The 24,252-nt window shown below is 39.1% G+C and overlaps 1 protein-coding gene across 1 annotated transcript in view; it reads right to left on the bottom strand.

The window, feature by feature from the left end:
* LOC310893328 (uncharacterized protein) overlaps positions 1-2,442 on the bottom strand; it is a 93,235-nt gene extending 90,793 nt beyond the window's left edge. The window contains exons 1-3 of the transcript XR_014578907.1: positions 2,180-2,442; positions 1,243-1,304; positions 690-844 (exon numbers count right to left, since the gene is read on the bottom strand). The gene's annotated coding sequence lies outside the window, so the exon portion shown is untranslated. The remainder of the gene's footprint in view (positions 1-689; positions 845-1,242; positions 1,305-2,179) is intronic.
* Between the last annotated feature and the right edge of the window lie 21,810 nt (positions 2,443-24,252).

The following is a 24,252-nucleotide window of genomic DNA, read 5'->3' as shown; positions in this document are numbered from 1 at the left end:
CCTGAATTCCAGGTGTACTAAATAAAAGAGGATGAATGCAGCCAGAGACAAAGCACTGTCTTTCAAGGACAAATTCAATGTGCAGTGACTGCAGGACTCAATGACAAAAACAAAAGCTACACATCAGTTGAAAATCCTAAATGGGCAATATTAGCTTTTCAATATTGTTTAATTATCAGATCAGTTATCACTAATACTCCCAGCCATCACAACTCTTTTGACAGTGAACTGCAGGCAATGGAGAAAAGAACTCCAATTATTAGACTGAACTGAGTGAAAAGCCTGAAAGGAGTAAATAAACCTGGAGAACATTTAAATGAAAAACAGCCACTAGACATTTTTTCCGTCAGCTTCTGTGTTTGGCCTTTCTTCCCTGCTTTTTAGCAGAAGACGTTCTCTCTGAGCAGGAAGGAAGGAGTGTCAGAAGCTGTTGCATTCAGAATGATTTGCACAAGAGCACGAAGGGAAAGATTGCAACCATGATGTGCAAGGCAAAGGCTGACCAAACAAAGCAGAGTTGGAGAAGCCTAACTCTCAGAAGTGCCCTGCTGGAGCAAATTCTGCTCCTTTCTTGTCCTTCACATCAATACTTAGTACAAACTAAGCAGGGAGTCCCGCAGCTATGCAGGGGACTACACAGCACCAGTAGTCCTATAATTTAAAATCAAGCAAGCTCCTAGATCTCTTACCTTCTGTGCTCTCCCCATCTCAATCCAGGAGAGAGAAGAGAGAAATCCACCAAAGAAGGTCATCTTTTCACTCAGCCCACAGCCAGGCCTGCTCTCAGCCCTGACCTTTTGGTTCATAAGTTACTTACTCATTCTAAAGTAGGGCAGGCTCCTCTCTGCAAGAAATAAAAATACTTCATAACTGTGAGGACTGATCTGGAGACCAATGAACATCAACAGAAGCCTTGCCCAAGTATGGATCAGTAGATTTCTAAGAAATTCATTGCTCCTAAAGTCAAAGTGATTTTGTAAGCCATTATCGTTTCTGTTCAACCAGAGGGAAAACAGAGGCAAGTAGCAGTAAAGGAACTTGGCTGAGTGATATTACATAAGCCAGTCATCACCAGAGCAAATGGTCCCAAATTACCAGTTCCCAAATCACAGGTGGAACCGCAGACAAACTCTCTGCATGGCTCTCCCCTCTTCCCTCCCCTCCCAGGAAGTTACAGTACTTAAGATTAGGTCTTAGAGAACACAGTCATTATGTGGAAGCTGTTGTTTTTCTGAGTCAGACCTTGCAAATCAGGACAGCTGTTTTCACTGATGGCTATGAAATTATCAGGCATCCATTTTTATCTGCATAAAGATAATAAATATTAAGTTTATAAGGGAATAAAGTCTTTGCAAGCATACTCATCACAATCCTACTCTTACAAAGTTATATTAGTACAACATTCTTGCAAAGAGGGTATAGACACTCAAAGAAAACATCTCAAAGTTGCCATTTTGCAGTTCTGGAAGATGCATTAAACTACATAATAATTTTAATTTCAAAAGGTATAAACCGAGATGTACCAAACTCAGAAATTTAGTAAAATCTTAAATAGATTTCTTAGTTCCATGAATGCACCTCAGGTGAAACCTTTTAAAAACTCAGCATGAGTAAGCAAAGCAATTCTAAGTATTAGAATGTAAACATTCTGCAGTGATGCTCTTGACATGACAGAACATTCTCCACAAATTCCATATGAAACATTTCAAGTAACCAGTCCAAACATTAATGGCTTCAAGCATTTAATATAACGTGATACACACTGAAATTTTCCCTGCAGCTTCTCCTCCCTTGATCGTTTGCAGGGTAACAGTTATAATGAACAAGAGGTCAAAAACAAAACAAAACATAATAATTAAAAATAAATAAATAAGTAAACCCTACCCCAACCAACAACAACAAAAAACCTATCCCCAATAAAAATAAACAAGCAAAAGAAAACCTTCTCTTTTGACAGAAGTATTATTCTATGGGTTCTAGGGTTATTCTTGATGCACATCTGTATGAAGAAACTCAGGACTGTACAACAAAGAGTGGGGTTCAAATACCCGTGTATTTACATCCCAAACATTCAGGTATCTAAGATAGAAGAAATAATTTCTTCCAAAACACTGCTTGTTTATTTCTCTCAGTTCAAGGCATTATGAAATCTTAGCTGTAAAACTGCAGTAGTACATACCTGCTTCTGGGTTTTGATCCACATCCTTTAGAATAAACAATCAATTTTTTTCTATAGGTTTTGAAAGCCACTTGATACGCATTAAGGAAGATGAATACTTGAATGAAATTAAAAAAAATGTTTTGAAATCCTCTTTTTTTCAACAGTTTCTATATTCACTCTTCCTTTTTCCTTATTAGTACTATTTAACATAATCTACAAAATAAGAATTCTTGCAGCAAAATATTTATACTGATTTGGGCCATAGATGATTATGCTCTAACACAGTGCTATCAGAGATTGATATTGAACTACAGCTAGAAGCAATTAGAAGCAATTAGAAATGTAATAATTGAAAGCAGCCACACCAGGATTGTGGATTACTTCCACAATAATAAAACTAGGGTGGTGATAGTATGATCTCAACCAGTTTAAAACTAGTATAGCTAGCAACAGTTAACTCACTGAAATTGTTCCCTCCTTTCAGCTGTGCAAAATGAAAAAGAAATCAAGTCGGGTATCTCTCTTTCTTTTAACAAAAGAAAGAAAGAAATGGGGTAGGAAATTAGAACATAAGAAATTAGGCATTGACATCAGAAATCAGTGGAAAAATAAAATAAAATAAAAAAACTTCAATCTTCTAAAGTCTCAATAAAAAAGTCTCCAAAAAGCACCGACTTCTATGATGTTCTAAGAGTAGATATCAGCATGAACATAAAACAGATCTATATATAGAAACGATGAAGAAAGATAAAATGTCATGCTACAAGGTTTAAGATTTTATCCTGCCAGATGCTGAACTCTCTGGCCCTGACCCAGCAAACCATTTAAGCATGTGGTTAGAAGTCAGCGTGCATGTTGCCCTGTTGAAACAAATGTGGTTATTTAAAGTTAGCACATAGTTACGTGCTTTGAAAGATTGGGTCATTAGAGTACCAACCACTTACTGCCAGAGTATAAGGCTAAATTACTGCTATGTACAGGTGGTTACTTAGCTGTCCATTATGAGGCTCACATACCACTCTCTGAAGCACACTTTGAAGCATTTCCTCACCAGTGGATAAGAAAAAAATGTGGGTCTTTGTGGGAAGGAAATTACTCCTTTCCCATCATTTCACTTTCATGTGCAAAACCAAATTACACTGATGCCCAGGTACAAGCATCACGTGGGGAAACGCATTCCACTATCAAAGACAATGGTAGTTATACAATGCTACCCACTGCATCCCATGTGCACTAACTCCATTAAATCCAACTTCCTCCTGTATGCAGGCCTAGTATAACTCATAATTTGCAATGAAAAGGGTAAAATCATGCAGATAACAAATGCCACATTTTGTTTTTAGCATTGTTTAGATTTTCTAAAATACTGCTTGATGCTGGGCAACATTGCTGCCTAGCAAAAACATTGTTGTTAAAAAGAAGAGTTGTGCCCTCTTAATATTGAATAGAACTTGTAATCCTATCTTAAAGCCAGGAGCAAGACTAGTTATAAAAGTGCATTTGTAGCCTTTGTTCTGACTGTTGTAGACTGGGAAATAGCTGTGTGCTCATTAAAGTATATGTCAAACCTCTCATATATGTCAAACCTGACATATATGTCAAACCTTCTCATGAAACCAAATCACATTTGTTATGCTCATGGAAGCAAGAGAACCATATTCTGCAGATGTTTGCCTGCCCAGGAAATAAGGTCCCTTTCCTTAACTGAGGTGACTTTTTCTACTGTGATTTAGGGGTTGTGAGTAAAAGTTAGAATAGAAACTCATAATTTTATTTTAATTATGGTTTTATATACCTGCCAAAATGTATCTGTTCTGTTCAGATCTCAACATGTGATTCCGCCATGGTTGGTTTGGCTTTTTAGTTTTGTTTTTGCTTGAGGAGTGCGGGCATACTTTGCCTTTGTCAGGGAACACGTTCACAGTTTGGTTCTTACCATGTAGAGAGAAAATACCCACATAGGAAAAAAAAACAAAAAACAAACACTAAAAATCATATTACTTCTTTTTCCCTTATTACTTGCCTCTAATCTTATTCTGCCATCCTTCCTGTTTATGTCCTCACGTTATTGTACCATCTTCATTCAAGCAAAGCACAGCACCTGGCCATTTCAGGAGTCAAGAGTTACCTTGCCTTCATAGGAGAACCCTATTCTGTTGTTACAGTCTCTGCTTGGTGCTCAGGTATCACAGTGATGATTGAACTAGAAATAGTAATATGTGTGACAACCTTTACATAGGGAGAGAAAGAATTCTGTAATGGCAGTGCAGTTAGGCTTTTGTTCTTAAACTCTGCAGTGGTTCTGCAAAGGTTTTTGTAACGAGGCAGAAATGTCTCTCTCACCACAGAGGTTACTAAAATGGTAAACATCAGGGATAGCAGCACAAGCATTTGATGAGCACATATAGCATAAAGTTCTTGTTTGTCAAATACTGAAATCTCGGCATAATGCCCCCTTAGTTGGGACTGTTCCTGAAATTCCTGAAACATCTCATCACTTCAGTCCCTAATTGTCTGCATCTCCTTCTCCACCCTGTCCATCCGCAAATGCATGGGCTATTATTCTTATATCTCTTATCTCTGGTGTTACCTTGTCCGCTGTTGATGAAGGGGAAAAAAAGATGTAACTCTAGGCTGTCGATCAGGATCAGCCCATCCTTTGCAAATGTCAGCTTCTGTCAGTAAGAAGCTAAGCAGTGTCACACTGTATTTGAATCCTATGTTCAAACAAAGCAGAGAAGCTCCTGATGAGAAGAAATTACTTCTTTAGGTCATCTACCAGAATCTATTTGTGTGATTTAAGGATAGGTTCACATTTGGGTAGGGTATAGGAATCTTTTTTTTTTTTTTTTTTTTCTCCAAGTGCATAACTAACTCCATGGAAGAAAGGTGTTCTTGGAAGATGTAGGAGTACCTACAGGGTCTTGGGCTACAACTTAAATTGCTCTGCTTGGCTGTGGTTTGACTCCATGGTTTATAAACTTCAACATATATGATAAAAATAGACTCAGTTGAAAGTAAATGAGGGGGAAGTAAATGTATTCTACCTCCACATATGCCAACTGAAAGCTGACTTTGAAGTGACAGTGATATGGGAGATATGGAAAACCTGATCCAAAGCAGACCTAGGTAGATTGGTAAAATACCAGCTGACATTCCCCTCAGTGAGGTGTAGCATTTCAGAACAGTTTCAATCTACAACCGTAAAAAAAAAAGATGCATAAACACAAATGCTTCATTTCCCCACTGACGAACAGAGTGTTAAATGACTTGCCAGGGTTATGCAACCCTGCTTATGCGTAGCAGGTTAACAGCGAACCTATTGATCCAAGTCTTTCCTTGAGTCTATCCGATGGATTGCAACACTGCGACTCAGAGTTTCCTTTTGGATCCCTCCAGCTCTAGCATTTGGATTTCCAGCTCTAGCATCCTAGGGGTAATATTTCATGAGCCAAGACAGCAGAATTAGAAAGAATGCTGCACTAAGAAGGAAGATGGGCTGCAAACCAAACTCTCTGAGGCTGATGGTAATGTTGTTATTGATGTTATTGGGCTAGACTTTTGACTTTTGAATAGTCTGGAAAAAGAAGGGCAAACAGCAGAGAGGAGTGAGACAACCCTAACTGGAACTGATCTGGTCTGAATAGCTCAGTTGTAACCATACAATGAATAGCACAGGGTAGCCACAGATAAGGATATAAAACCCATGCAAAGTTGAAATGTGGGGGTAGTCTCTAGAAAAGCAGAACTCCTTTACTTTAGACTATACACAAGAACTGGGCAGATGATAGCTCCACCATGGCCTTGATAACTGCAGCATTTAGAGGAAAAATCTCTACAACACAGCTCTAGGGCACAATCAGACAGCTTAGAGGTAAAACCACTTTATTCCTCAGTCCACATCACCTAGCAGGGGGCTGCCCTTAATTAGGCAGATGTAGAAAAGCTAAACTGAGGAATGAGTCATTTTGCAGTAACCTGTAGGTCAGGTTTCAAACTGAACCATTTTAGGACTTAAAAAATAAAGAACCCATCCTACAGACAATCTGTGTCACCTCTTCACCTGGCAGCAATTAAGCATTGCTTGAATGCAATCAGTGGCCTGAGGGAGCTGGAGGGCTCTCCCTTCACCTTTCACTCACCTTCATCTAACAGGAGAAGAAAAGAGAAGGACACCTCTATACACTGTTCATCTATGCAATTCACTGATTTATTTATTTATTTTATTTTGGAAACACAGTAAGTAATTAAAATCAATCAGTAATGAAAATCTATCCTAACCTAGAGCTGGGCAAATAACCTTTCTAATAGTTTAGATGCCATATCACAACACTGAAAACTCACAGGCTGAAATGTTCTGTGGTATAACTGATGCTTTAGATTATTTTAATGACTGCTATTTCATGTTTTAACTCCATGGACCAATTGCAATTGTTCTAAATTTCAGCTTTGCTATTCAATTATCACATGAGCCGCATAAAACCCTCTCAGTTTCCTGCTCTGACAGGATCTGCACATTTGCAATTCTGCTTCCCAGCGCACTTGTGTATGTGGCTTTGAAACCTGCTCTGCCAGTAAAACTGAATTATTTGATTGTTCCGAGAAAATGAACACAAAAGGGACATAAAAAGAGCAAGCTGAGTTTATTCAAGATTTGGACAAACATCTGTGGAATGCTCCTGGCATTATTTGCCCAGCTCTTTTTAACACTGTGGTGGTACAGCATTTTAAACAGCATGGTGCCTACGGTACCCATGCTCACTCAGCATCTTCCTCCAAGACAGGATCGCAGACAGGCTGTATCACCCAAAACATGTTGTACCCACACACTCACTGCAAACTCAGACCCTGTAAAGCTTCCTGGAGGGTGAAGAATTAAAGGGGAAAATTGTTCAAAGCATTACAATGTGCAATTTCAATGTAAGGCATAATGAAAGTAGCTGTGTGGGAGGATATTACTTCATTATAAACCTCAATCGGATGCCCGAAGATTTCTATCATCTCAAGAGAACATTCCATCAGGCTCTACAAGAGGTTTTCCAGTGGAAGAAAAATTGCTCTCTGCTCCCCGCCCCCCCCCCCCTTCAGGCTTGAGAAAATTGTATGGCTTTTTTAACAGTTTCTAATGAAATCCCATATTACTGCTTCTCCCCTGGGAGACTTCAAAAGTCATGCAAACTTCACAGAGCCCATATGTTCGTAAACCTCAAGCAAAAGACCAGTAAGGAAATAAATTGCAGTTCTCCAATTAGCATCTGACATTCTATAATGTTTTTTTGAAAGGGAGAATTTGTCTTTTTTCTTAACCATGCTGATAGAATAAATGAGTTACTAAACCTAGCATTATTTCATGTTTTAAGGCACACTGAAATCAAAAACTCCAATTCACGGTGGAATACGAAACAAACCCAGCAATTTAGAACACGCTAAAGGGGATAAAACATGCATGAATATTTTCTTCAAGCTCCTTATTGTGTATTCACAGCTACTGCCAAGCACGACAACATAGACGGGGTATTAGGATATGAAATGGGAAGTGGTCAAATTTTCAAAGCAGGCTGCTGGGTGTCGAACACTTTTGAAAATCTGGCCCTTGACTCTTGGTGGCATTCCAGAAAGAAATCTCTCTCTGCTGGCACTTGGCCAATCAGCTTTGGAAATCCTTTTGCACAGTTATTTCAGTAAAGCATAAAAGCCGATCCCTAGCTTTCTCTGTGTGATTAAGCACTGTCACCAATCACTATGCAGCTCTAAGATACGCATTAAATATTCCTAGATAAATCCTCCATCCCCAGAGAAATGTGTTCCCTGTACAACTGTAAATCCAGGTTCTGTGTTGAAACTAATCCAGTCTGGCAATGCTGTGGCCCTAGAAAAGTTTCCTTGGAAACGACAAACTCATGCAATGGCAAAGTCAACCAATCTTTTCATGCCACTATATTATATTAAAAACACCTGGTTTATTTATACAATGACTTACAGATTAGGGTTTTAGAAATAATAATACATAAACTTTATAGCAAAAAATATACATATAATATTTCATCCTTCTGTGATATATAGAAATGATGTATATTTGTGTGTGTGTACATATATATAAATATATGGTTTGTAATTATGCTTAGGGCACTTGTGTATAGATATGTGTATCTACATACACACAGTATACATTTATTTATCTTTGTCGGTGCCATGTGTGTATACATAAACACACATAAATACACACACAGGACCATATTTACACTCTGTGAGTAGATGTGTACATTGCAGAATCTGCACACAAACAGCTGTAGTCCTTCACTGGCTGTGAGCATCAGGGGGGTCAGTGACACCCACGTTAGTGTCCGCTGAGAGAGAACAAATGTCATCGCTGTGGGCATAGGACTGGCTTGATGCATCTTCCTTTGTGAAGAACTAGATTTGCTGGACAGTGGCACCCTGCAATGCAGGGCTTGTTGCATGGTCCAATCTCATTCCAGTTGTCACATGTTTTGACACATCCTGGACCACAGGTATCATAAACTGCACAGTGTTTACACTGGGTTGCTGAAAGACAATCAAAAGGAACAGAAGATGGGTGTTACACAAAACCAGGTAAGGACATGCAAGGAAATTTACATATCTTGCTGACTGCTTTCTATTGCAAATATCAAAAGGTACATTCTGGTACTATGATCATCTAGAAGAAAAAGCTAATTGTAAAGAAGTTCCACTGCATGAAATGCAACATGACTTTACATGACAAATGTAAAGGTAGCAACATTCCTAACCAAAAAGGTATCAAGTTCCTAATAGTCTTGAACATTTTGAGAATTTTAACAAAACTGACAGTCTATAAACCTTTGTCAAAGTCCCTGTCTACAAGCAGATCTGTGCCTTGTATTTAATGACTAGCATTTTTTACTTACTTGTCTTTTATCAAAAATTCCTGAAACATTTACATGGACAGACAGTTATTACCAATTCCACTATTACAGAAAGAAAAGACAGTCATTCACCACAACAGGTTTTCTACTTCTAAGATTATACTTTCAATATTGCATATTGCAGCAAACCAAAACAATGTTGTTAATTCAGCAGCACCAGTTCTTTTATAAAAAAAAAAAATAATCAATGATTTCTATCCTTTGTGCTATTTTATCAAGTGATCACTGAGAATGAGGATTCTCGTACTTGATGATTCCAGTATCTATTCAATGATTTATGTAGTTGGCAGTTCAATGGGTTTCCAACATAAAGACTACTGAGGGCTCAGCTAAAAGCACTATAAGCCCACCAGATCAATATTTAAACTCTTAACATTTTATATCCTGCCTTCTTAGTATGGACAATAATCCATGGTTCAATAGAAAATAAAAGCCTGTTACTCTTTCTAACAGCTGTGCTGATGGCAAAAACAAGTACTGATAAAATAGTTTATAGATGGTAACAGACTCTCAAGCATCCAGAAACATATCTTGCTATTTACAGAGAGGTGGCTGAATTATAAAAGGTTTCTTCCATTTTGAGAGAGATTGAAGGTGCAGATTTTGTTAAAAAAGAGTACTGTTAGGGACAGAAAGTACTGTTTTGTTGTGTGGACTAGCCTCAGAGTGTCACTACAGTGTTGCTGTTATTCATAAAGATAATATATGCAGAAATAAACTGATTAAAGCACTAAAGTCTTTAAGAGAGTTACAGGAAGGATGGAAGTCTTAGTGCTAAGGCATCATAAATTTAAGGGGTTCTTCTACAGTAACAAAGTGATCTTCAAACCAGCATCAGCTTCTTGCAAGTTTTACTTCTTACACATTTTAAAGCATCTATGCAAATGCAAAAGCAGCACTGAAGAAGGAAGGAATTCTGGAAAGTTCTCAAGACACAGGTATTAAATGTGCAAACAAAAAACTGGCTAGTACAGCAGAAAACAACCCTGGAGTTACAGAGAATCAACATATAAATATTAGATAGATATTAGATATAAGGTAGATATTAGAAAATAAAGTTTTCTAGCTCTAAGCATGAAAAAGCACTAGAACAAGCTACTTGAGCTCTGTGAGACATCTTTTATTGAACATCATTTTAGAATAAGTTGGGAAAATTATCTTTCAGAAATGTTTGAGATGATAGGCTTATCCTACATTTGAGGACTTTTTTTCAAGCTTTACATTTCTATCTTCCTCTGCATAACTTCTGTGCACACTGAAGAAGGGAATAAACAAAAGGAATAATTTAAATGAAATTTAAAAGGGAAATGGGAAATTTAGAGGGTGGAAAAAACATGCAAGCAATATTAAGCATACAGTAATACACTAGATTCACTACAAATTGCACTTACACAATGTGTTAAGAATAGAGATAGAATCCTTAGAGTGGAAAGAAAAACGTGCAGAGTTTCCAGGAGCTTTCAAACATATTAATATATTTTGCAAATGTATTAATTGTCTATAAAAGTAGATTGAGATGCTCAAAGCACAACATGAGTTATCTTAAAGAGGCTGTGACCTTAAGTTTTTAGCCTGTGTAGGTTTCATTCCACAAAGCTTTATGGCAGTAATAGCCAGCCCATTTATTCCACCTGAGCTCTGTTTGGTGCCTTAGCTGGTGGTTTTGAGGAAAGTTGGCTCAAGGTCTCCTTTCCACTTCCTCATGTCTGCCCCAGAGTAAATGAGAATATATTACAGGCTGCCTTCAGCAGCTGTGGTACCCATAAGTTCTCCCCAGCTCTACTCTACCACATAAGGATAGATGCCCTCTTGCATGTCCAGATACCTCCTTCTCCTTGAGATGATCCCATGGAGAAGACATGACGGCTTTAATTTCTGCTGTAGTCAGTCCGTAATGGGGCTATTAACTTACTGCCAAGGGAAAAATCAGAAAAGTACAATAGTTGCTGTTTAAGTTCCCCGGATGGTTTTTATTGTTGAGTGCTTCAGTTGTTAACATGTGGTGTGATTGATCCAGAACATTCCACTTCATCAACAGTTTAAAAAGTAAAAATAAAGACATTCTGCAGTAGGCTTCCCAGGGACTGCTGAAATGAATCAGTACCTTGTAAACATGGAAAACAGAAGTGATGCCTTTGCACCCATCTTTTGAGGCAAATTCCTCTCTTATAGAACTAAGTTCTGTTAGTAATAACTTAGTCCACTAGCAAAAAAAAAAAAAAAGCACAAAAGTTACTAATAATACCGCATTTTGCAACATTACCAGTCCCAACAGGATTTTTCCACTCTTCTTCTAGAACATGTGTTTGGCATGACAGATGTGAGCTTCCTCAGACCGCTTTCTGAGCTGGCGGGACGATAGCCAGCTCCAGTCCAGAAGCCATATAGTCACATAAACACAGCACTGTGCCTGAGCTAATAAACCCTGCCTAATAAGGCTATACAGTTTTCAGACCAGAGCTGGCTTATTCCAGCCAGTTTGGCACTTTCACAGAGAAGGCTTGTATCTGTCAGCACCCATCTTTGTAGATGTAGCTGTAATTTTTTAGGAGGAATTTTTGTTCCCCAATATAAAAGTCAAAGTACCTAACATGGAACTGCTGAAGACTCCCCTTGTAGTATGATATCTGGTAAATCTGGTTCCACAGAAATTTCTGAGCTAGTATTTGTGCATCAGTGCATCATGCAGCTTCTTGTGCTGGTGTTGCACAGATTGGGCTTTCAAGGTGTTTTGAAGGACTTTCAAATTAGGTGTCACTTGTGGAGCTTGCAATTCACAAAATGTCCTTTTAACACAGAGCAGTAGAAGGCAATAAATCTGAGCACTGCTCTTATCATGATACAGTTCTGTTTATCCTTCAAACTTTCAGTTTTTAATAAGTTTCCACTGAGAAGTAGCCTTCCCCCCTTCTCATGCATATTCACAGAGAATTAGAAAGATTAAAGAAAACCAAGATATAGCAGGTAAAAAGAGTGACTTTGGCCAGAAAATTCCACAGCAGAGATGAGGGGACCCAGCAGAGAAGAGTGAAAATCAGATACAGGCTCATCTTCCTCTAGTTTGACTGGTCATCGTCTAGCCTGACTGATCATAAAGGGATGAAAGGAGAAAATTGTTCAGCTTTTATGAAGTTGTTGGAGCATGCCAGCACATCAATGCTACCATGTGCACTTTGCACTCTATTATATTCCCTATCTGCTTTTTCTGTGTAGGTATGTCCATGGCAGGGAGTTATTGACATCTGCCATCCTAGAGTCTTCTTTCCCTCAGTGACCTTAAAAATTCAGTGTTAAATTGCTATGGCCCAAGGCCTTTCACCATCCTCGGTTTACTTAATCACACTTTTAAAATCGCTTCTTTATCATTTCTTGGGCTTAAAATATATATATATGTTTTCTATCTCCTTTTCAAAGCCTCTTCCTTCCATTTCTATCCCTTCATTTCCCTCTCCATCATATTCTCTTATTTCTTCATTCTTTCTCCCTGACACTCCTGTTTTTGTTTGTTTGCCTTGTTAATACATCATATTTTTCGTATGTCCATCCTAACAAGTCTCACTCCTCATGCAAACCTGAATTCCTTTCCAAACCCTATCAGTTCCCATGCAGATCTCACCAACCATCCCTAGCCCTTTTCCCTACTCATTAGCTTCTTCTCTTCACCCCTCCTGTTAAATGATACTCCCTTTACTGAGACAGCCTCAAAGGACAACAAGCCTTGCGCTGTAGTATTTCGCAGAGGACTTAGAGGAGGATACATTGCTGCACTGAGGGGGAAGGAAGAGCATGTAGGGAACAGGACATATAATTCAGCCTTCTGAGCATCCTGTTTGGCTGGCTGTCCAGACAACACAAGCTTTCTAAAGATTATAAAAATGAGTTAAGTGTACAGCAGTCAGGGTAGAGGAGCTGGCAACCACACAAGATCTGGTTTTATAACACACAAAAGAATAATTAAAACCTGACTACACTATTAAGTATACTCCTTTTCCATCAGAACACAGCTCTTCCAAGTATCCCACCAGCTATGAAATGTCAAACAGGAAATGAAAGTCACAGAACACTAAGGTTTTATTACAGATATATTGTTTCATACCCAGAAACTTTTATCCACAATTAAGACACAATAATTGTAACTATGAGTTTTGGAAGAAAAAAGTAAGTTAAAGAATAAAATCTTGGTGCTGGCCACTGGTAGCATATGGACACGTTACAGATGCAGTGGATGCACTTTAATGCTTACCGTATAACTCACGATAGAAGATCATGCTACTTATTTAACACTGTATGCTAAAGTGTTTTGAGGGTACTTGACCACGTACAGTTTATCTATATTTTCTGCTTAACAAGATTTCCCCTTCCCCTCTAGAAGTCTGAACTGAGGTTAAAAAACTCAGGTGGATTTAAGAACTTCTTTCATTAGCTTTAATGGAATATGTGTGTTTAAATTCCTTCATAATGTTCACTCAAGGACTTTTTTTTCCTTAGAAAATGTTCTTGCCCTTGGTAAAATGACAAAAAATGTGAAAAGAAGCCTCAATTAGTGAACTCGTGATATGCCAACAGTTGTATAAACTCCTTAAGGCAAGTACTGGAGTTTTTATTCATTTTATGGCATCTCGTATAGTGGGGTCTTGGTCTGAAGAGCTTTGGTCAAAAAAATAAAAATAAAAAAATTCAGGCTGCTTATTTCAGTTTCCTCATGGATCTGCTATTGGATCGATAAATTAAAATTGTATATGTTATTAGTGCTGATACCACATCCTTGAACAGTGCTTTCACTTACTGACACCGTGTTTGGATTGTTCTGTTCCTTCATAAGAAAAAAATAAGCCTTTTGGGAACAGTCAATCAAATGTAATTTGCTCTGTCACTCACCCATTCCTGCTATTGTGCCTACAACAGAAAAGGAAATTGAAGTTGAGAGAGTAGACCCTGAGCCACACACAATCACCAAAATAGACCACAGAGCAATAGCTCTTTGACCAGCACTGAGTATCTTCGTCTCGTTTTTTTCCAACTACTGTCAATGGCTTTACATAAATCTGAATACATTTCCAGGCAAACCGAGGCCCTTATAAAGTGTCCTAAATTAATGAGACCATCATCAGGGGAAATATTAATCTGAAATATTGCATTTTACTTCAAGTGACTATGACCACAGGCCACCGCTTCTCATGGAAACAATTACTCACAATTACTTGCAATTAATGCAGTCCTAATCACATGCAGAATTTGGTCCAAGAGCCAGAATTAATGCATGTCTGCATTTTGATATTCCCATTAAAGACATTCTTTTTCCCTTGTTGAACCTTCTGCAATCATATATATATTTTGTCTCAGGAAATACAACTGTGCTTTAACAGGAGGTCAAAGGAGTTTAAATATTATCTGCAATCAAATGTGGACATAACCTGAAAGAAAAAGGCATGCGCTTCTTCCAGAAAGTACATAAAATTATGCTAGCTAACATTAGAAGTGACAAGTTTTGTAACTAAATAAACATCTCTAGTATTTGATGATTCAGAATCGTTCCTGGTAAGGTCCCTCTCCATACCTCAGCACATATCTTCACTGCTGATGTAACTCCAGTTCTAGCCAGTTCATTTCTGATCCTCCTCCACCAGTAAAAGGATAAGAGCCTATTAACCTAAGCACCGGGTTACAAAGATGCCATCCCAAAATGCTTACCTGCACAGTGCTGCTCAGGTACCCACTGGACTTTCAACCCTTCTCGCTGACAGGCTCGGGCATAGGCCAGGAATGACTCACAATAGCAGTTTTTATGAACTGGACACTCGCACATGTCTGTCACACAGGACCTGCAGAACAAAGCCCCAGAACAAATAAGCAAGGAAAGATTTAGCAATTATCTCACCAAGGTTTGGAATCATTTACTCTCCAGTCACACAGAGTTTGATGCCACAGCAAATTATGCTAAGCAGCAAGAAACTTAAACACTCGCCGCTTTTCTGCTGCCAAACGTAACCTCACGTCTCTTTTTTGATGCGCTGTTCTAATGCAGAGAAGGCTTAAGAGCACCAAGGAGAGAACCACATGGGAACAGGGACGTGAGAATAAGAACCAAGAGGGGTCAGGCAGAGACGACCAAGACCACAGTGCTAGGAAGCAAACTCCAAAATGATTTGCACCAACACAAGATAAAGGCTTCTTTCCCATTCCTGGAAAGTTATAGTGTAATAATACTATTAATAACAAAGCAGCAGTGTTAAATGGGTGACTTCTGCAGGAAATGAGCACATGTCCTTCAATGCAAGGAATGAGAACTTCTCTCCAGGTCACCTCCAGCTTCCCCCCACTTTGAAGGCCCCAAAGCAGCTATTTGTTTATTTTCTCAGCAGCAACACTACTAAATGCCAGATTAAATGGAGACAGGCTGATGCAGCATAGCTGAGCAGTTCTTATGCTAGGATACCCCCCAGGCACTTGTTAATAGCACCATCTTCTTCCATCGCATAAGATGGAATCACCACAAAACATGGCAGGGAGCAAAGCTGCTAACATGGCCCTAAAAAATACTGCTATTGTGTTTGTCACCACTATATTTCAAGTTAGCTAATCCAAAATGTGTGCCCATTTGGCACAAATCTAAAGTACAACTGACAAGAGACAGCATATTTGCAGTTGACAGTTTCTGCATATGCAAAATGCTTAAACACTTCTGCAAACACAGAAATGCAAATTAAGAATTGCCAAGTATCTGCTGCTCCAAGTGAAGGGAGGGACAAGGTGTGAGGAAGACATACAGCCCATGTGAGGAAGACACAATCAGGGCCTCAGTTCCTCTGCTTTCCAGAGACGGCTCCATGCATGGACCTTGGGGGTCAATGGGCAAGAGTACCTTGCACCCTAGTGTCCTCTCCATTCCTGAATGATCAAGGCAACACTTGTGAGAGGCACAAGTCCTCCAGAAGGACCGAGGGCTAAAGTCACAAATGAACTCTCCATATTAACTGCTCTTGCTGTGGATCAAAAATTCAACTGTCTTTAGGAAAAAGATGGATATGGGCCTCCTTTTCCAGAAACTTTCCCCATAGCTAGTGTCTGGAAAAGGAGCAAGCATCTCAGCAAATTAATCTGGAGTCCTAATGCCTGTAGGATGCTTTGGAGTCACTGGGAGATCTATTCAAAACTAGGTGAGAGGATTAGTGGCCCATCAAACATGGACAAACTTGTTTCTGCCTATCCAACAACACTCCTTTAAGAGGAGTATTTCCCCTTGTCAGAATTACTGGCTGTTTCAGTGACCTTTTGTATGGTTATGCCTGACAGTTCTGCTTGACATTTCCATCAGCGTTTATTTATTTTTACTCTCAGTGAATCCCCATCGTGAAATTACCTAAAAAGTCAATGTGACAAATAAGCAATATAAGTGTTAATGTAAAAAGGTTACCTGTCCTGCATTTATCAATATATACATAATATGCATAAACAGAATTGCTTTGGATCAAATATATGTAAAATGTTCACATTTACAGACCAGTGGTTTTCATTTGAAACAACTTTACTTTCCATGGGCAATGTAACTTTACTTCACTTGAGTTCTGTGGTGGGTCCCTTTACATCCTTTCCAGTAACAGATGTTGCTGCTTGGGTGTAACAGCTGATAGGCTGTAAGGAACAAATCAGCACTATGTCTTTGGCCTTGTTTGACATTGTTAGCTGATAAAAGACCTTGTGTAAGCACAAAGGGTAACCTTTTTACATGACACAGTAAATAACTTCACACTGTTTCCTTTGGCCACAATGTGCCTGTGATCTCCTGCTAGCATTCTTTCCCACCCATAGCAGGAACCACTTCATATCCCCAGTGCCATTTGGGATATGTATTTCTCATTTTACAGGGAAATAGATGCTTGTTTGCTATTGCAGCAGATTATCATCACAAAGAAGGTCTGTAACTATCTCCACAGATAGAGTCAGTTATCAAAATACCATTCGATCATCTTATCATTTCTGTGCTAGCTAGTAGTGTTTTACTGCTGCCCACTAAGATTTAGTTTTAATGCCCAAGGTGCTTAGGAATGCTTTCCAGTGCCAGGTCGGTTGTGTGTTCACTGACTTTCTGCCTTAGAAATTATAAACCCCTAAGCCTGAGGTACTTCTTCTGCTTTTGAAGCATAACTGCAGTTCTTAGCATCACTCAGAGGGGGATGCCACCTTCTACAGTGAGTCAGTGCAGTGACAGCTAACTCAGGTGCTTGCATCAGGTCAGGAAATCTCAAGGCTCTCCATCAGTCACTCAGTCTTTCTAATTAATACCATGTTCATGGCACTCTTCATGACCAAGCCCGGGCATGGTTTCGGGGATTAGGGAGGCAAGGGCAGTGTTCCCGGCCTGCAGGATGGCACCAGGGCAAGCACGCTGTTTGAGTTTAGCTGCTATATGCATGTGCTACATGATGCTACACCATTAGCCCTTAGCATTGGAATGGCCGTAGGCATCCAGGCAGGCTCCAGAATGAAACGTGCAGTTTGGCTGGGATCACCATTATCTGCTACGGTGTTCAGCATGTGTGTTCACTGCAAAAGGTAGCACGCCACATTCAAAACAAACAATACTCTGATTCATTACACACCTAATTTCTTGTATAATTTTTATTTTCCTGAAGTGTTTTATCCTGGTGACAGCTGCTGGCTCACTCCCTAGGCTTGGCTGAGGACCAGTCATCAGACTGCAGATGCTCTATTAATGAATTACAATTTCTAATTATTTTTATGTTTAAATAATTATGAAAGATGATAGTAAAGGAAACTATATCCACAACTGCCCAGCCTAGTCAATCAAAATAAAACCTTTTTTTTTCCTTATGAAATTTCTTAGTGGCAAGTTTAAGGCATTAATGTTAATATTAATTGTAGTTAGATGGATTGGCAGTTGGGTAGGGAGGAAGGAGTCTTTTTATATCAATTCTCAAATTAGCAGGGAGCAAGTATGTGGTCTGCTTGATAGCCAACAGAGTCATTGCTTCCCTTCAGTGCACCCTGCGGGAAACTCCGTGCCAAGTCACCATGACAGTCAAAGGGCAGTTCTGGGAAAGGACCCCCCTTTTGTTAGGGGGTGGCTACTGAGAGAGTGTTGGCACTGTCCCATGGGCAAACTTTGGCACTGGTTCTGTAATTTTTTTTTTCCAACTATGAATCCTTGTATTTAATTATATTTCTCAGAGTTATTGTTACAGTTATATTAGAGAGTCATTAGGGAATGCTTCATGATATAAATTTACAATCCTATTCTTGTGTGCAGTCCTCACCCATTCCCCTTTCAAAAATCTTCAGTATACCTATGGCTTTTTTTCACCTTCCCCAGTGACTGACACAATTCAAACTTCTTTGTTAGATTCTGTGACTCTAAATGCATGTACGCAGAGGCTTTGGGCTTATCTGTACTCTAAACTGACTGTTCAAACAACATAAAAATACTCTTTTACTAAAATTTTGGAGTTATATCAACAATGAAGCCGTACTGTCAAGTTACCATACTGCCCACTGAAGGAGACTTTAGGTCTTCCGGGGTATTGTGATTTTTCCAAGACTAAAACATTTGCTTAAGTGAACTAAAAGTGAAAATACATTCCAGAAACTTAAACATCAAACCATTAGAGTCATACAGAAAGAATCCCATAGGAAGACTGCAGTGGAAGTCACTGATAAAATTAATCTGTTTTACCAGCTATGGAAATACACCCAGAATACTTTAATCAGCCTTAACTCTGCCCTCAGTGAAATCATATCAAAATGCAATGATGTTGCAGTCCAAAATAAATTTCTTTTAAGGACCTATTTAGATTTCTAAAAAATATTTGGCTGTGATGGTGTCCTATTTTTTCATCATCTTAAATTGTAGAGAAAATCTTATCACCACCAAATGTAAGGTAATGGCTCCCAGAATCATATTTTCGGAACAGGACAGCATGATGATTAAAAAAGACAGGAATTTTGATCTTAGGTAAACTGACATAATTATTTATGCATACACATAAGTGTTAAGTCCTCTCTCTCAAATCACAGACACTTGTGTAACAGTGAAATAGCCCCAGAGTCTATCCAAGGAAGGTCCAAGTGGACAGTGAGAAATGTTGTTTCCCTCTATTACTCATCCTTTAAACTCAGTCACAGCTTCCCATGAACAGCTTCCCTTAAGAACACAATGAATAAAAGGCTTTGAAACCTGTTCCTGTCCAGCTAGGGAAGAAGTACTGTTCTTCCTGTGAGCCCTCCTTCTCAAAAACACTTTATTTGGAGCCCCAGCTCCAGTGTTGGCCTAATTTAGCACCAGTTATGAGCCCCAGCTCCATATAAGTACCCAAGCACAGCTGAACCTCTCAATCCTCCACTGGCACTAAGTGCCTCACTGTGATTCCTTTTGATGATGCCTGTGCTGCCTGCAGGGTGTGTGTTAGAGATGGCGCTAATTGGGTGTGTATAATCACAAACTGTTGCAGAGGGAAATCCATGAAAGTGAAGGCATCCGGCAGCTGGGGGACACACCCTTGCAGGAGACACACATACACACACTGCTTCCACAACTTCAAAGTGAACTGGATGAGTATGCTCCTTCAGCAACAGCCCTTTTTTCACATTAAACCGTGGAAAGCCTCCAAGTCTCACAAAGGGCAAAGAATTGAGTCCTGTGCTACATGTTCTATGAAAAAGGAGGAGGAACGATCAGCAGTGAATCCCACAGCTTCAGTCTGTGCCACGCGGAATTGAAATTGCAGATGTTCAGTGTCATTTCAGAAACGTCAGCAGTCCCTCATTTCACTTTGCAGTGCACACAAATCCAAACACAGTCATATCAGGAAGGACTGTGCCTTTTTGCATTAAATATATATATATATGAAATCTCATTTCTGAACAGGAATGGGATGCAGGGCACTTTTCAGACCTTTTAGTACTTTCAGGAAGTGGCTTTCTGTAGACAGAAAACACTAACATCCTCCCCTTCACCATTTCACCACTAGGTCTCAGCAGACTTTACAGAAGCTCTTGGAGTTGGTGCATCACCATCCCCATTTTACATATGTGAAAACTCAGACATCAGGCTGTGAAAGGGCTTGTCCTCCATACTGGGCATAAGCTGTATGCTTACAAACTCCACTGACTGAAGGGTCATTGGCCTAGGGAGGAGGATTAATGTTCGGTCCCACCAACCTGTGAGACAGACTCACCAGGAGAACTTACCAGTATGCCACATTGGAGTTTTGGTACAATGTTGGCCTATTTTAGCACCGGTTATGAAAATAGCCAAAATCTACACAACAGTGAGGCTGGATTCCTATAATCACACTGGAGTACTCACAATTTAGCAGCAAAACTCAGGATTCATTTTTCCTGATCCAAAATTAGACCTCCATTTTCCTCTTTCATAGGAAAAATAAAAACCAATGGCTTCCGTCAGTAGCTCCATTATTAGAAGAAAGTTTGTATGGGCTGTTTTTCCCATAAAGTTTCAAGGAGTTGCCATTATTTATGGCCCCCACCAGAGAACTTATTTTACAAGGTAAGAAAATGAGAAGATGAGCTATGCTCCAATATATAATGCAAAGGCTCATGCTGTTCCTGTTGTAAACTGTATTTTGTCTGTATGTGCATGTCTAATCTTACTGAAGTACTGAAGCTTGCTATTTAGAGCTGGAGTCTTTTTATGGCTGAGAGGCTTGAGATCAGAGCCTTGAGATCATTCTCGCTTTCTCCAGAATTTACTAATTTTAATACAGAAGCAGCAAATAACTCATGAGGGAGGTAATTTTGGAGGCTGCAGAAATACAAAAGTCCTTACATCAATTGAGCATTCATTCAAGTACTTGCCTGGGGGACAGACTGTTTCTTGCAGCAAAGGCAGTCATTTTCATAAAGCATTTCTTCCAAGACTAGGTAAGTATACCTGCATCCTCCGTGCATTTCCTACACATTAGAACAATGGTAACATTTCCTTAAATTGAGGGTCTATTAAAGGCATCCATAACAATATTAACAACACTCCATCACATTTTTTCTGGTAAGATCTGGATCAAAAAGCTCTAAAAATGTGGGAGCAGAAAAGGAACTCATAGCACATCTTCTGTGAGCAGTGCAGAGAAAATCTACTGCAGGTATATACTTTCCATAAGGAAATCTCATTCCTATAAAGAGACTATTGGCTTGAGAATGCTTGAGAGTATCACAGTTATTTTTGGTAGGTTGCAGAGGAGGAGTTTGCAGCAGTGGGCATTTGAATCATGTGTTCGAATTTCATCCCAGTCACTGATTTTTGTGCAAATTTGAGTCAACCATGGACAGTATTGCCACAAGGAGCCCAGCAGAAAGAAATGGTAAAACACACATCTCCACAAAAGAGATAGAGCTATATGTGACTTAAGATTTCTTGGGCACAGCAGTCACTTTTACACTCACACTGGAGAGTCCTAATTTAACTTACTACCATTGTTCCTGCTCCAGAGATAGACTTGGCACTCAGAGTCAATTAAACAGAATTACACAAGATATCCACACCCATCCCTGCCATGCCAAGGCACCCTTCCAAAGTAGATATTTAGAGGAGTTCAGTCAACTTGGGAAAAGGATGCTTTAAATGAAAGTGATAATTATTGTTGGTAATTTCCAACATAGCACAGACAGACAGTAATTCAATTTTGATTTCTTTGCATATCCAGCTCCTTTAAAAGCAGTCAGAACCCATGCTTTCTTCACAAAGTGTAAGCAAAAATGATATTTTCCAGTGACACTGAATAAGTGAAGGTACATGCAAACTTCTGAAAATGCATACTGTGCTGCACAATATCACCATAAGCCTATACTACATACTGCTAAAAGTATTATCCACAAGCCTTTGGAAAATGCCAGAAAGAGTGTTCTATGTGTATTTTTAACCTTTATAAAAAAGAGTATACTGTGCCAGATTTGCATTTTATTGCCTTAACCAACATTACCCACAAGAATATAGTAAAATGAACAATGAAACATTCTGGAACATTTTCTAAAACTGCATCAAATTAAAGTTCTCAAGACAGCACTACTCTGACATCATATTTATAATCTTCCCTGACTATGTAGTAGCAGTGGTAAAGCTATTTAAAAGGAGGGAAGGGGGAAGAACCAAATAAAGAGCAAAACAGAAGAGCAACCTTCCCTACTTCTTTCTTCATATTTCCCCCCAGTGTCTCAAATAGGCTTTTTCTATCTAGTGCTTGGACCTTACAGGCATTTGTGGGTTTAAATGTTCTTTCTGGTCCTGAGAATGGAAAGGATGGATAAAATCCCACCATGGGGAAATAGCTGAGCCATGACTGAGGAAGACAATGAAGTCCCACACTGGGCTCCAAGAAGCATCTGGTATGACTCAGAATATTTCCTAGAGCTGAAGGTTATAATACAGTTGAGCAGCTGACTTGCCACCTTTACTGGGAGTGGATTTTTGCTAAAAATCTCCAGTAGAATAGAGAAATGCCATCCACACACAACCCTGGAAGAGCTGACCCCTTGTACTCTTTCAGAAAGTGAAAAAGGGTTTTCCCCTGCTATTCTGTTTCAGTTTTGCTGGGCCACACAGAGTGTAACTTTTAAAGTAATGACATTTGAAAGAAACAGCTGTATGTATGAGAACTCAACCACTTTGGTCTGAGTCTGAGTTCACACATAGCATATACCTCAAAGTGAAACTGTTAAAAACAACTTCCCTGTGCACACAAGATTAGCATTTTGCATCCAGAATTACTGGAATAAAGAAGACATACAGCATTTCAAACATGTGCCCAATACCACACTGAAACATGCCTGTCAATAATTGCCTTCTTTTACTTGCTTACTCAAGCAGTATGCATGCAAGTTGTTCCACTTTCTTTGGTGGGATTACTGAAAGAAAACAAAAAACAAAAAAACATTTGGCTGCCTGTATATTGTATGCTCAATAGCTTGTATATCTGGTTGGAAAAAACAAGGACCATAATAACTGCTATAGAACAGTTTCCAAAATAATTATAAAGAGGCCAACTGCAATAAAAAAGTTTGGACCAACAAAAAGATACAGATGCATAGTTAGAAGTATCACCTGGAACATGACACTGGTGGTTCAAAAACTGGAATCTGGTTTCCGAGGACACGTATTTCTTCAGTTTATATCCACAGTCATCCACTTGCAAATGTGCATCACATAACTGGTAAAAATTATGCTACCCAATACAGCTGATCATGCATTTGTCCAAAGCTGTCTGGCAACCAGTCTTGGTGCCCTGAGGCCTTAATATTCAGAAAGAAAGTCACCTCCTAAGGGATTTTCTAACAAAAATCCCATCTTTCATAGCCCCAGTGGCCTAAGGTCTGCAGCGTATTTGCTCGTCACTGATTTCCTATGGCTGTGGCTGTAAACACTGCTGTAGTGTTTGGGCCACACTGACCTACTTTCTGCATCCATCGTCTCTCCTCAGAAGCCACAACCTAGACAAATTCCCAAATTTCACAATCTTCTGTTTTGGATTTCTTAAGCCAATAGGATTCCTTATTATTTATCGTGTTCTGAAATCACACATCAGTATTCAAGCTACTTCAACTGACCACTGGCATTTCAGATGTGTAATCAAGTTTTCCTTATGAGAGGAAAAGATAGGGACAATGTCCTAGTGGACCTTCTGAATATCCATACTAATACTTTTACACTTCCGTTTTTCTCACTATGTGAGAAATGTGCTTAGCCTAGCACTTACACTGCTAATGTGAATTTGCCTTGCAACTGAGTTAATCCATGCTGAGGGAATTTGCAGTGTCCTCTGGCATAGCTACCATGGAAAACGCATCTTATTTTGCACCTTTGGTGTTATATAATTGACATAAAATTTTATCTTTTTCTCTGTGTCTAGACTCTATTTTTAAAGAAGATTCCACCCAGTCTCCAGTTCTTCAAGTGGAGACTGAACTGTCATATCTTATCTAGAGAGAGAAAACAACAGTCATTGCAATCCAGGAAAAAGAAAAAAAAAAAAAAAGAAAGAAAGAAAGAAAGAAAAAAAAAATGTTTTAATATTTAAATTCATAGCATTCAAGTGGTGTTTTCAATCAACAGTTTAATTTTGTTTTTTATGTTTCATGCAGTGCAAATGAACGTGGCAAACGAATCTAATATTAAACTAACTTTCATAAACTTTCACT

This window comes from Anser anser, assembly GCF_964211835.1.
Source record: "Anser anser genome assembly, chromosome: 2".
Classification (NCBI taxonomy): Eukaryota; Metazoa; Chordata; class Aves; order Anseriformes; family Anatidae; genus Anser; species Anser anser.
The sequence above is the reverse complement of the archived record's forward strand: the minus strand, read 5'-3'. Positions and strand labels throughout refer to the sequence as shown.